General features: G+C 34.5%; 1 protein-coding gene across 4 annotated transcripts in view; it reads right to left on the bottom strand.

Moving 5' to 3' along the window:
* LOC135843515 (potassium voltage-gated channel protein Shaw-like) overlaps window positions 1-14,440 on the bottom strand; it is a 761,198-nt gene that overhangs the window by 723,109 nt on the left and 23,649 nt on the right. The gene's annotated exons all lie outside the window — the stretch shown is intronic.

The raw sequence follows: 14,440 nt of genomic DNA, 5'->3' as shown, positions 1-14,440 counted from the left end.
TCGTGTCTGAAAGCGGCAACTTATTCAACATACGCGTGTAATAACATCGTATGCTCCATAGTAATATCTTCTGATAACATAGAAAACGAGCCTGATTTTTTTTCTTTTCCGAATAGGAAGTCCGAAGTCGGGTAAATTTGTACTGGATAATTTGGAGCTTACTGTGCTCGAAAATTTTTCGTTCTAATAACTTTTTCGACATCTTCTCACATTCTTTTAACAATGCTTTGGTCATAGAACTGTTTTTTATTCAAATTTTAAATCACAGCCCAATTTTGATTGAACACGTGTTGCGTGATTTATACGACAAACTATTTCGAAAACTGAAATTCTGGAAATTCCAAATTTTTATCCTGATTATCGACCTCCGTTTGTTTTATACACGTGCTCTTTAGGCACCTAGTCGTATAATCATCTTTAATCGTGCCTATCTTTTCAGTCAATAATTGTGCTGAGAAATACGTATTCTATGATTGGAAGAATTCGACGTCATCACTTGAATCTTATTTTGATTCCAAGATTTTCAATTCGAAGATGAGTCTGGTGAGTAAAAAATTATTTCTCAGAAAAATTGAGCAACTTTTGCCTATTTGATTGAATATTGTGATTTTTTTAATCGCTTAAAACTCACCCAACTTTTTAAACAACTTTCGTGTGAAGCATAATATACAAATTTTTTTGGAAAGATTATAAAATTTTTCATCTGAACACAAAATTTATATCTTTAGAATTTAGTTGAAGAACTGACTTTCAAGCATCGAGCAATCAATTTTATCAAAACTACGACAAGTACACAGCAAATGCTACCATCGGCATCATGAAAATCATCTGAGAAGAAAAAGTAACTTCCACATTTTCAACAATTGTTCAAAAGCAAGAAATAATATCAAAAGAGAATGTTTTGCTTTTACATATTTCACACTTGAAAAATAGCCATTCTCAAGACGACGACTTCACTGATGTGCAACATTTGTCACGCCCGTGGGAGAGTAGTTTTGCAGCATACCCATTCCGAAAAATTGATTTTTCTCCAAATTTTAATTGAGGGCGTGCGATTATCAGAATTTGATAAGTACCTTCTAGACAGTTTAGGTGTGCGCTAAATTGGGTTCCGATGCGAAATTCAAATATTCGGTAAATTTTTCAGTCAAACTCCAACCTCTAAGAGAGATAGAGATTAGGAGGGATAATGAATTCAATAAAAATATTTTCATTAACGTTGACTTTAAAAAATGAATCTACTCTGAAGGTTATATTTTTTTTTTAAAAAAACGTACGATTTCAAAATTCAAACTCAATTATTTCAGATTTAAACAGCTCATGATAAGCATAGTAAGTAAGTTAATTAGACTAATATCCGAGTGAAACCACACGTAGGTACGTTTCAAACCATTTACAAGGGAACTAAACAAGACATTTACTCTCTCTCTCACTCTCTTTTTCTCCACGCTCTTTATTATTACAGAAAATCGGCCAGTAACATCAAATCATTATAAATCGTAATTGATCTGCACCTAGATGATTTCGAGCAAAAAATGCTTCGAACCAACTTATAAGCGCGTGTGCATATTCAACGTCAAAAACATGTGCTATAATGCATATAAAAGCACAAATACATATGTACAAACATTGTATAACGTATGGCAAAACCCATACATTTCACCTTAAACACATCTGACTTGCATTTGAGTGCAAAGAAAATTGCACTTGACTTGAGTATTGATTTACTGATAGTCAGTCCCCCCCCCCCCCACCGACAGATAATGTACCGGACGCCGCGAAATCTACATCATGGTGTGTTAAAAAGCAGAGAAAAAGAGAGCGAGAGAAGATATATCGTCTTTGGTGTTCGACCTTGTCCAATGCAATGCGGATCATCATGTAAAATATGGACACATTAGAGAGAAGCTGAAGATGTTTTCACAATATACGAGAAAATTGCTTCCTCCTTATTCCCCCTTCTTCTTCAATCCTTTGATTTCTCCTTCATCAGGATCAGGAGGTGATACAATAAAATCAAGGATTTTTTTTCAAATACGCCACAATGCAACGGTCTTTACTCATTTGAATATTTTCCAGCACAGTACCAGAAACAGGCATTCACAGCAGTCATCGTCTTGTTTCAATTTAGCCTCAGAAGTGTTCACGAACATACAATTTAATAAGAATGGTTTTCCTATACCTAGTCCATTGATGTGTCTAAAGAATCGTACCAATTTTGAAAAGCTATGGTGAAGCATCTGCTGTTGTACATACTTGTCATAGTTTTAATATTACAATTCCTCCTATCTATTTCCCAGTCTTCATTTGTGACCATAGAAGCGCCCGACAGCAAGAAGAAAAAAAATACGTCATCTTCTCGACAAGCCAAACAATTGACAAACATTTTTGAAAACATGCTGCTAGTCATCAAAAAGTGAAGTTTTTTTTTTGGTTCCCGCATTTTCAATTGTATAGCATACAACAGGTACCTAAGTGACTTATTTAACACGCCAAACAACCAACAAAAAATAGGTAATCGGCAAAAAGTTCCTTTTTTTTGGTTTATTTTCACAGACGAATCAGTTGGAAGACTACAATACTGCTAAAATATAAATGCCAAGTGTCGGGAGAATTGTAAACTTGAATCTAGCAGTAAACTCTGCCATTATTGAAACTCTCAGAGAAATCAGAGATGCTGTAATGATCTACTCGGGCTCTGATAGTAGGGGTTCGATCAATGTTGGGCAAGTAAAAACAAAATATTACCAAACAAGACCGTTCAAAACGTAAATTTACTTCCTCAAAAAGTAAATGTTCAAAAATAGAAGTTGGTTAAGATGAGAAGATTGCTAGAAATATTAATACATAATATAGATTTTTTGCTGATTCAAGTGCTTGTCAACAGAGATAGTCTAACAGTAAGTACTCTTTTAGGTATTTCAACAGAAATGCTTCATCACATTACACACAAAGTCCATCTCCAGCAACTTCAAGTTTACATTGAAAAAACGATGAATTAGTAAATTTCAAACGCCCAAAATAACCAAGAACTACATTCAGCCACCAAATCAAGCAAATTCACGCAGTTCCAACAATTAGTGGGTGTTTGGCTTCTCGGCTGGCTCTGATCCACTGGTTGCAGGAGGGGGACAATACCTTATGGAATGCTACATAGTGGTACAGTTTGTATCAATTTCTCTGTCTTTGTTCATTTCAGTTTATTCTAAGTGACATTTTTTACGTCATTAAGTACATATTGTGTTCGTTTTGTTCTTAGAATGGATCAGAATAAAACCCTGATACCACCCCCGAACATTTACATGTACCATCCCCCTAATGGGGAATGGATCATATTACCATTCTCACCAGCGAAGATATATTTCACGAATACGACGCGCCCTACTTTTACTCGATGGCGACAAGATGATGATGATGCATTTGTTTATTTTCTTGTCTATCTCAAACTGCAGATTTATTCACTTTTCTGCTATTGTTTATTTCCCCATCATTAATTTTTTATTATTTGTTTTTTGTTGTTTTCTGTTTTTATTTATATGTGTTTGTCACTTCGTAAGGTACATTATTTTGATATTTATATCTTAAAAGGAGTCCTTCCTCGCTCAGGCCGTTTGCGCACCGAGAGGGACACTATTATGTTGAAATTGTACTTAGTTACTTAATAATAAATAAATTCGTATTCGTACGTAGCTATCTTAGATTCACTCCGCATCACATAATTTCATCCGCATTGCGGATCAAAGAATACACTATAGGTGAAGCCAAAGAGTACCTTATGCGTCATTTTACTGTCAAGGAGGCACGAAGTTTATACCAAAAAAAAAAACATACAAACTCCCGTATAAGTATTCGCAGGTAGGTACGCGATACACTATTCCCATAAACCCATACTCACGTACATGCTCTCACATATAAATAATTTCGCGGCTGCAGATATCAAAGAGAAAAAAAAACATCCACCGCAGTCAGTTTTAAAATTAATAAGGAAGCTCGCGCCTCCGTTGTCGTGGTGGTTCGAAGAAAAAGCGAAAGGGGTCGACTTTTAAGAGCGCGAAGGAGGATTTTATTCGAGCATTTTATCATCATCGTCGAGAATACACGTATAAGCAGCAGATAAATTTACATGTAGATACCTGTTGCGAATAAATAATGCATATGCTAGATCAGTGGTGGCCAATGTTCGTCTAGATGTGCATTATTTTTCGCTTTCAGCATCCTTATTCTACCGTTAGCTCCGCGAACGTAAACTCAAACGCGGTATTGCGGATGGAAATTTATGATTCGAGATTTTTTCATGTAGAGTCATGATTCAAAATGTAAGTATGTAAGTATTACTGGTATTTTAATGTTAGTTTTCAGTTTTCATTTTTATTATTTAAAACTGATCTCTCTATGAAAACTGAGAGAAATAAAAGAATTTGAGGAAAAAATGGAAGCGTGCCCTCAAAAAAGAAGAGATAAAAAAGTCTGCCAATATTTATGTAGGGTCTAGGTACATTGGGAGGGAGGTAATCTACCTAACCAAAAGACGTTTTTTTTTTTTTTTTGAAAGGGTGAAGAAGAATTGGAGCAACATCCAAAAATGAGTCATGACCAAGTAATATTCTAGGACTGAAACCCATTTTTTAATTTTTGATCAAGTTTTATTTATTCACAGGCCCATTTTCCATGAAGAAATTAAGATTTGATCAAATTCAAGTAGAAAGGTATTCTCATGGAGTAGATGAGAAAAACATCTTACCGCAGATTTTGACGAAAATCGGTTAGTAAGAATTTATATTCGAGTAGGACACTACTCAGCAAAATTTCAAGTCACTGGCCGTTCAGGAGGCTGAGTCAGAAGTTCTCAAAGAAGGGTCAGTTTTGAAACAAAAAACACCGGAGAACTTTAACAAAAGCTGTGTGGAGTACTTCTATGTTCGTTTCGTAAGTAAAAATGGTAATATTTGTATAGGGAAATTTTTTAAAAGATTTTAAAATAACCTTTTTTCTAATGTTGTATAAAAAAAAGATTGCAAGAGGGTTTTTGCTTTTTTTTTCTTTCGCAAATTAGAGTACATATAGCCGAAAGCAAGAAATTCAACTATTGATGACGATAAATAGGTACTAATCGCCGATTGGTCTCTGCAAAATACTTTTAACTGATTGGCTACTAATTGAAAATGAAAATTATGCTTGAGATATCGAAAATGTAAGTAAGTATACAGATTGTATCAAACTGATCTGATTGTATAGAATTTCATCTAACAATTAGATACACGTATAAAATGTACAGCTGTCTACCTATTATTTCAATCGATAAACGTTTCATCATCAACTAAACTGCTTACGTATTTGAAAACGAAGAACAGTATATTATAGGTATACTGGACAAACAACTACAGCACCCGAAAGTTTGGCTAAAGTGGTTGAAAACAGAGTAAAAGAAATTCTTTGGAAGTTGTCACTCTAAAAGGGTACGATTTTACAAGCATAAGCCCCGGAAAACGATACACAATAACTCAATAGAGTTATTGGTGATCATTTTTCATCATGTTTTCGCTCATGAAAACTCATCATCCCTCGCAAAAGTACCCAAATTTCAAGTAGATTGAACTTGGTTTTTGGGATTTAAGCCCTTTATATGTATGTAATACTCTAGATTGGAACCTTATACAAATACACGAACAATCAGCACAATACCACAGATTAATAAAATTACTTATATCAATAAATTTTCAATTTTTTTTTCAGACCCAGTTTTTTCTCTTTTATATTAGTACATTTATGTATGTACATGTACATAAATTTATGTACTATCACACAGCACAATGAAATCAAAAACCTAGAGAAATATTTGGCAACATGGAAAAAAGGGTTTCTTAAACCTTTGACAAAAATTTAGAATATGACCTAGTTATTACCGTAATCGTCGTCGACGTCCTATACTAGTCGTAGTCAGGGTAGTGAAAACAAGTTCACCTAAATCACGCAATTTCAATACTGTCGTGCTCGGTGTAATGTTAGTGGGTATACTCGTTGTAACATCGACATAATAATATTATTCTGAATATTTCTACAAGGGATTGTAAGTATGTACGTATTACTTATTGTTAGATTTAATGTAAATGTTCAGTTTTCATTTTCATTCTTTAAAACTGATCTCTTTATAAAAAACGAGAGTAATGAAAAAGGAGAAAACTCCACGACGGAGAGGTTCTCTCAACTCAGGCAAGATTGATGATAGTAAAAATGAATATTTTTCTACAAGGGATTGTAAGTATGTATTACTGGTATTTCAATGTAAATTTTCAGTTTTCATTATTATTCTTTAAACTGATCTCTCTATAAAAATTGAGAGAAATAAAAGAATTCGAGGGAAAAATACAAGCGTTTCCCCAAAAAAGAAGAGATAAGAAAGTCTGCAAATGTATTTTCGTACATTGGAAGGAATGTAATCTAACCAAAAGAAGTTTTTTTTTTTTTGAAAAAATGAAGAAGAATTGGAGCAACATCCAAAAATGAGTCATCACCAAGTAATATTCTAGGACTGAAAACCCATTTTACAATTTTCGAATGATTTTTATTTATTCATAGGCCCATTTCCCATGAAGAAATCAAGATTTGATCAAATTCAAGCAGAAAAGTATTCTCACAGAGTAGATAAGAAAAACATCTTACCCCAGGTTTTGACGAAAATTGGTTAGTAAAATTTATATTCGAGTAAGACACTAGGTACTCAGCAAAATTTCGAGTCACCGGCCGTTCAGGAGGCTGAGCCAGAAGTTTTCAAAGAAGTGTCAGTTTGTAATATGTCTACTTAATTTCGCTCAATTATTTTTTATTTTTTTTATTACCTATTGTTATTTCGATCTCCGCTTAAAGTATTTTTTGTATATTTTTAAAGGCTGAATTCATGTATTTGTAATATGTTGTACCATGTTTTTTTTATTTTTCGTTTTCAAGGCTTAAGTAATTGCCATACTTTTATCTTTTTTATTTTTTTTTAGTTTCCGTTGTTCTCCTATACCTCTTGATATTTGGGCACATTTTTTATAAAATAAATCGGGGCATTCTTCTTATACCACCTAAGGGTGAGTTTTTGGCAAATTTTTTCGAAATTTTTTCTTTTCTCGCTCTTGCGTGTTAAAGATTTATATTATAAATAATGTTTCATTGTTTTTAATAAAAATCGGGGCAATGTAAGGCGAGAAAATTCTGTATTTAAAATTATGAACATCGCAGTGTGTCCTTTGTGTAATCACACAATAGCCGATCCACCTCAAGATAGTGTTGGTTCCTCGATGCTCATTACTAGCCGGTCATGCAACCACTTATTTCATCTCAAGTGTTTGCTAATTGCGACAAAAGACCTGTTGGACAGAAAAATTACATGCCCGATTGAAGGATGTAGTGCAGATGTCATTCTTGGAGATATCAACGAGGTATGCGTGAAAATAGCTCCAGTTTCTGATTCTGTTCGAATGATGGCAAATAAAGCGACAAGAAAGCAAATTGTCGAGTTGACCAATTCAATCAATGACGGTCGTCATAGCAAAAATCGCAAACTGGTGGTCCAGTTGGCTTCCTTAATTGGTCAAAATGATATCCTGATTTCTGCCCTTAAAGATAGAGATGATTTAATTTTTTCGCAAAAATTACGATTTCTTTTCAACTTTAGTGCTCTTTTCCACCATTGAAAATTACTTTTAAAAAAAACGAATAATGGATTCGTGTCCAGCAGGTCACAATATTCCTATCATCACACTTCTTTCGATCATTACAATCACTTGAATTTTTGCCCGCACTAAAACGAGTGAAAAATATGAATTTCTAAAATTTGATTAAAACGACCGCGATTGAAGTGTTCATTGTCATATTTTAACCCTCTAAACACGAATCCACAGGTCGTAGTTTTTTGTAAAGTGAATTTTCAATAATGAAAAAATTCTATAGTTAATGAGAAATCCTTTTTCTCTCGAAATCTTCAAGTAATTGGTAGAGGACTGGAAAATGGTAATAAACTTTGAATTCAATTGATCAGGAAGGTTTTCAAACTCAAATCGTAACTTTTGAGGGGAGAGCGTGACCCACGCACTGCAAAGGTATCACCTACAGTGACGAGAAACCACTTTTTTTTCTTCAAAAATTACCTATTTTGGGTCTCTCAAAATTTTTCTTGGTATAGTTTCCCTCTCAAATATTCAACCAGGTGATCGCGACTTGGGATGGATGCAGCCAATCCAGACGAAACATAGTAAACTTCTGGGAGGAGGAGGCTCGGCTGTATTTCAATGGCCAATTCTATGCTCATAAGCCAGTAAATTATATCACCAATCGCTGCCCCCCCTCCTCATACTATCAACAGCAACGGAATCCCGTTCTTAAGAGAAGAACAACACTTGGAAATAGGATTACATTGGATGAAGAGGTCTGAATAAAACGATAGTTCGAACACCCAAAACACGTTGAAATTTTTTTTTTTTTTTGAATCCATATCATATCATTCTCTTGTTAACAAATCAACTCAAATTCTAAGATAAGATTCAGAATATGCATATGTTTTAGTATGTATGTATTAATTAGATGCTTCAACATTTCTAATAAATTTTTTTCCAACAACAATTCTTCATGGCAAGGTTAAAATAACCTCATCAATTGACACCACTTTAAAAATTATTTTTCACTATTTCATGACTTGTGGATGTAAATATCTGGTTTTCATGAAACCAAAGTCCAGATATCGAGATGTAGGTAAATACTTATGTGATAAATGTAAGTTTAAGATTTTGCTTCAAGTACAGCAATTTCAATGTTTGGCGGCTGGGAGACAGTCAAGGGGGCAGGGAGCCCTCGCCCCCTCTCTTCTATCGAGCAATATGGGATGCAATATAGTCGTTTTTGTTTTTATCATTATGTTGTATTTTGTACTTTGAATTCTGTATTTATTTGTAGATTTTAAATTATGTACTAAACGAATTTAAATAAATTATAGTGGCAAAATTCTTCGCGCCACAAGTTGATAAATTCCACTCGCTCGCGTACACGAGTTTGCGAAACAAAAACCACACATTTCCAGATTACACGATGATGTGTTGTGTAATTTGACGTAATGTTATTATTGCGCTCGAAAATCCTTTGAGCACTCGTAGTTTTCACGTCTCGCGCGTGGATTAACGATTCGATGAATTTTTCACTAAGAACGTAATTTTCCGATAAAAAGAGACTCGAGTACGTTTTATAACATGATAAATATCGCGAAACGAATAGCCGTAGTATACGCAGACGTACGTATTTATCTACGTGCTTTTCTTGGATAAATACCAATTACTAATGGTACCTAAAACAGATCGCGAAAGTGCGATAGAACGACATCCCCCGTTACCATCGCGTGGCGGCGAGACGAAGCGAAGAAGCGAAGTCGTAAATTCAACTTTCGAGCATTTTCAATCGCACTGATTAGAGTTACTATATGTAGTCTATATAGGTAATAAAAATTTACGGCGTGGCGAAGAGAGTTATTATTCGTGGTACAAAGTGAACAAATAACGTGTATTATCATCGTTTCATAGAGCGAATCATTTTATAGCTTGTAGAATTTTCATTTCTGGATTTCGGCCAGAGTTGTAATTAATGTTTGGAATTCGCGAGCGAGTGAAATGAAAAGGTCCGCGAAAAAAAACAACTTTATACTCGCTAAGTGTGTATTTAGTTTCATTCCTCTAAACCTGCGCCTTTACCGCGTATAGTCGAAATGTTGAGAAGGAAAAAACTGGCTTTTTTTTCAAAAAAAGGGTCAAAATGGAAAAGGAAATGTTAATATTAACCGGCAATGAAATATAATGCGCCAGAATTTACTGCATACTTTTCACAACTATATCATCGTTTTATTAACGCGCTCGTTCGTTTCGTTTTTGGTTTTTCCCTCTGTTTCCTCATTTTCTTCTGTAGGTACGTATTCGCGAAACTTTTCCACAAATTAAGATCACAAAGGTTAAATTTGCTTAACAATGAGACATATTTTGCTAAAAAGAGCCGAGCTTTTTCGCATTTCTGCGAAAGTTTTCATAAACCTCGCGTCGGCGACGAAGCGCGGGTGTATACTTACTCGAATGTAATTTATTTTCATTTACATTTCTACAGTAAAATCGCTATAGCTAGGTAGGTAGGTACTTTTTTATGCAGCGGATTACACGGTACGAATGGCTTTTTGAACTTACTATGTATATTCGTCTCGAAGGGTTCATTACGTAAAAATGTTTGGAAAAATTGAATACTCCATCATATTTAGAGATATCGCAAAGTTTGCTGCTGCAAAATTTGCATAATATAGGACGATGACCTTGTATCACTTTCTAGCGAATGGAGGATGCCTCAATTTCAAAATATTGGGGTAGGATGACGTGTTGCATACCTCTAAAATTTAAAGGCACAGCCATCGAAAAAAAAAGAAACTGAGAATGTGGTGGACAAAAATAATTGTCAATTTACTTGAGTAAGTAAGCTTAGATAAATAAATACTACGATAATTTGCTCGAGGTGTTACACGTGGGTTACTTGTGTAAGAAAAGTAACCAGCAACTGATCATACATATTTTTACACTCGATTCAATCTCGATAAACACTGCATTGTGCTCGAGCATCTGTGTACAGTGTACATATGTATACATATCAAGTACACATAAACACACCATACGTGTTATACAGGGTGATGAATACAGCGTAGAGAATATTCAACCGTGGAATAATGAACTCGAGAACTCAGTTATCGTAGACTTTCCTTCAATATTGACAGGAAATCTGCATTCGAAAACTCCCTAATTCTCAACTTGTCCCTTAAAATAAAGACGTTGGGTATCTGGCTAGCTACAAAGGCCACTCAATAAGTAAGTTTCCCATGCTTGCAAAACATACTACATGTCATCAAAATGAAAAACTGAATACACCATTGGAAAGAGGAGGTCTCAATGCAACTTTCAATGTATTCACCTAACAGATTGATGCATTTGTTCGGCCGTGGCACAAGATTGTAAATTGCGCGTTCCAAAATTTCCCGTCCAGCTTGCACAATTTACTTCTTCACAACAAGTTTGATTTCTTCGTTTTTTCTTTTGAAAGTCAATTTCGATTGACCAAAAATTGAAAAATCACCCAATGAAACAGAGGGGTTGTTGGTTGGGTGAGTAATCGTTTACCAAATTCCCATTTAAAAATTTTGAATATGCCCTGCATTTTGTTGGCGATATGAGGCTTGGCGTTGTCCAAATGGAGAACTAATTTTTGGGTGATGTTATTTGTTTCGAATTGCTCTATGGAGTTTCATCAAGTTTTCCAGGAATCAAACTTCATTTATGGTGGTCCCTTTTGGAAAAATTCGATCGGAGACTTGCTCAAAGGGTAAAAAACTCGATCACATCCCTCGGCTTCATCTTGGACGGAGGTTCGCCCGTCGTTGTCATGATTATGCACCTATGAAACACCCAAAATGCAACCGATTCCAACGAAACTTTCACCAAATACTATCCACAGTATGACTGATCCGTGGTAAAAATTTCAGCGCAATCAGTGCAAACCAACCCCGAAAAACGAGCATGGGAAACTTACTTATTGAGTGGCCTTTGTACATGCCTTAGCTCAATAATTTAAACCGAAGCATCTTCCGCTCACAAAAGAAAGTACACATCATGTTCAAATGTTGCAACGGGACACTGTGTAGATGTCTCTGAAAAATGAAACATTCAATGTTTCCCAACATGTTTGGGCGATAATAAACGCTTTGAGACGAATGGGAACGGAAAGTTAAAAAAGCCATTCGTATGGTAAATTCCATGTATGTACATATGTAGGTACATAATAGGCAGCAAAAAAAAGAACCCACTCAGCGAATTTTGGAGATTCAAATAAAGATTTTAAGTAAGCTGTAAATAATTAATATTTTCAATTTTTGAAAAAAACTTGTGAGCATTCGTTGATTGCAAGAGGGTTTTTACATTTTGCTCTGTAAGTCTCCCTCAACCTCGAAAACCATCACTTCGATGAACTTCACCCTACCTACATACCTACGTGTGATGATAGCTTCAAAAACTTTCAAAATTTGTACCATCCTTCTCATCAACTTCTATACCTAGAAGATTGAAGGAGGAAAAGGATATGAAACTTGGATTTTGTACAGGGTATCTAACGGATTTTTTTTGTTGAAAAAATCACTACTTTTTCACTACCTTTTTTCAACCAAATTTTCAGAATGCCATCCACTCGACCACCCCCCCCCCCACACAAAAATTAACGACGTCAAATTTTGCACCTGCAAATTTTTTAAACAATTAAAACTGGAAGAAAATTTGTGATTTCAATCAAAATAAACGAGCTTATTACATTCGTTATAAGACAAGGTGTCAAACAAAATTTCAAAATAAAAAATCAGGACTTTAGCAGGACATTTACATATTAAACATTAGAGATTTTATAAAAAAAAGGAACCGGGGAGGCAAAATTCTACATAAGAATTTTTCGCTTTTAGTTTTCCAAATGTCTTCAACATCTCAAGATTTTTTTCAAGCAAGCGGATGTCGAAAATATAATTTTATCATTTCAATTTTTGATTTTTTTCACGTTGAAGGTTCTTGCTCATGTAATGAAATTGGGCGAATAAAACACTTTTTTTTTAACAAACCAAATTTTTAATTTCGAGAGGGAGGTACATAATGTAAAAAAACGATGATTTTTAGTGTGATGAATTGGTTAATTATAAGAAGTTTATCACGTTGCTTCAAAATTTTGAAATTCAAATGTTTTTTTTTTTTTGAAAAATTCAAAATTGAAAAAGAAGCAAACGAGCCCGAGCGAAGCGAGGGCAGAAGCTTTCAAAAATTCATGTTTTGAGAAGTGAAAAAAAAATTCTTCACGCAGGGAGGAGTTTATTTTTCTGATTCAAATTTTGAACATTTCTTGAATTTGAACTATAGTTTGTCATAGGGAAAAAAAATCAACAGCCCGAGCGAAGCGAGGGCAAAAGCTTTCAAAAATGTGTAATTCAAGCTCTAAAAAAGTCGACAAATGAGCTCTTTTCTACAGAATAAAGATCGAGAAAAAGGAACAAATTTGAATTTTTTCATTTTTTCACTACCTTTTTAACAAAATTCACTACTTTTTCACTACTTTCACTACCCATTTTAAAAATCACTACTTTTTCACTACTTTCACTACTTGCACTACCTGTTAGATACCCTGATTGTATCATTTTTTTTTTCATCCTTTTGCTCTCAAACTTTGAAACCGAATATACAAATGGAAAGTGTTTCCGGTGTCTAATTAACTCCTGTATTTTTTTCATTCTTCGTTTTTATTTAATTTTTTCGGTGAAAATATATTAAATATGCGAGTTGTTGAGACGAGATATAACTATAATAGTATATACCTACCTATCTGGTATGTCTACCTTTATGGTGCTGGGTATAGCGCGACGATGGCACGACAAATAGTAAGTAATGTACGAACTACGAAGCTACGTGTATTAGGTATAGCGAAATTTAACCTTTTTTTTCCTCGCTGTTTTCCTCCTTTCATTTTTCTCTTTTTCTAACGCGCTCGTACGTAACGGTAGAGTTTTCTATTTTCATTGTAAATTTCATCCACGTGTGTGCTTCGCCAGTCACGCTTCGCCAGCTAACAAGATTTTAATAACTAGGGTGAAATATTTAATGGCTTTTGCATACTAAATTTCGATGCAGTTTAATTTTTTAAAATTAAAACGCTATTTAATTTGTATACGTTTGCAATAAAAAAAAAATTCCTGCATGCCGTGTACCTAACCTACCCATCTACCCAATGGCACGATCTAATTATTTAATCGATATTTAACTACCTACTGACACCGAGGGGTTATTTTTTAGCGAGAAAATTATTCTTACTCGTATTCAGTTGCCATCGGCTATTCGCTGATTGCAAGAGGGTTTTTGCTTTTTTTCTTTCGCAAATTTGAGTACATACAAGCCGAAATCAAGAAATTTAATTATTGATGAAAAAATATTGTTAAAATGAATCAAATAAAAACACTATTTATTATTATCCAATTCCAAATTATAAAATTTCTTATCTAGCATGGTAAATAGGTACTAATCGCCGATTGGTCACTGCAAAATACTATAAACTGATTGGCTATACTAATTGAAAATGAAAATAATGCTTAAAATCAATGACAATAGGATTATAGCTACTAGCAGCAAAAACGCTAATGAAGGAGTTTCACTTTCACCTGCACCTATATTACTGTTCAACCAAGGTCATCGAGACCCACGACTATGGCCAACCCTGGACTCAGTGAAAAAAGAGGACAAAAGCAGGAAAAATAAAAAGAAGAAAACGCGAAGGAACGCCGAAGCCAAAATGGTCGAAAGATATTTTACTAAAAGAAAATCGAGTCATTCGTGTGTCCGTAGATAGCCAGGACAAAACCTGTATT

This window comes from Planococcus citri, chromosome 4, assembly GCF_950023065.1.
Source record: "Planococcus citri chromosome 4, ihPlaCitr1.1, whole genome shotgun sequence".
Classification (NCBI taxonomy): Eukaryota; Metazoa; Arthropoda; class Insecta; order Hemiptera; family Pseudococcidae; genus Planococcus; species Planococcus citri.
This window is presented reverse-complemented; position numbering and strand designations above follow the sequence as displayed.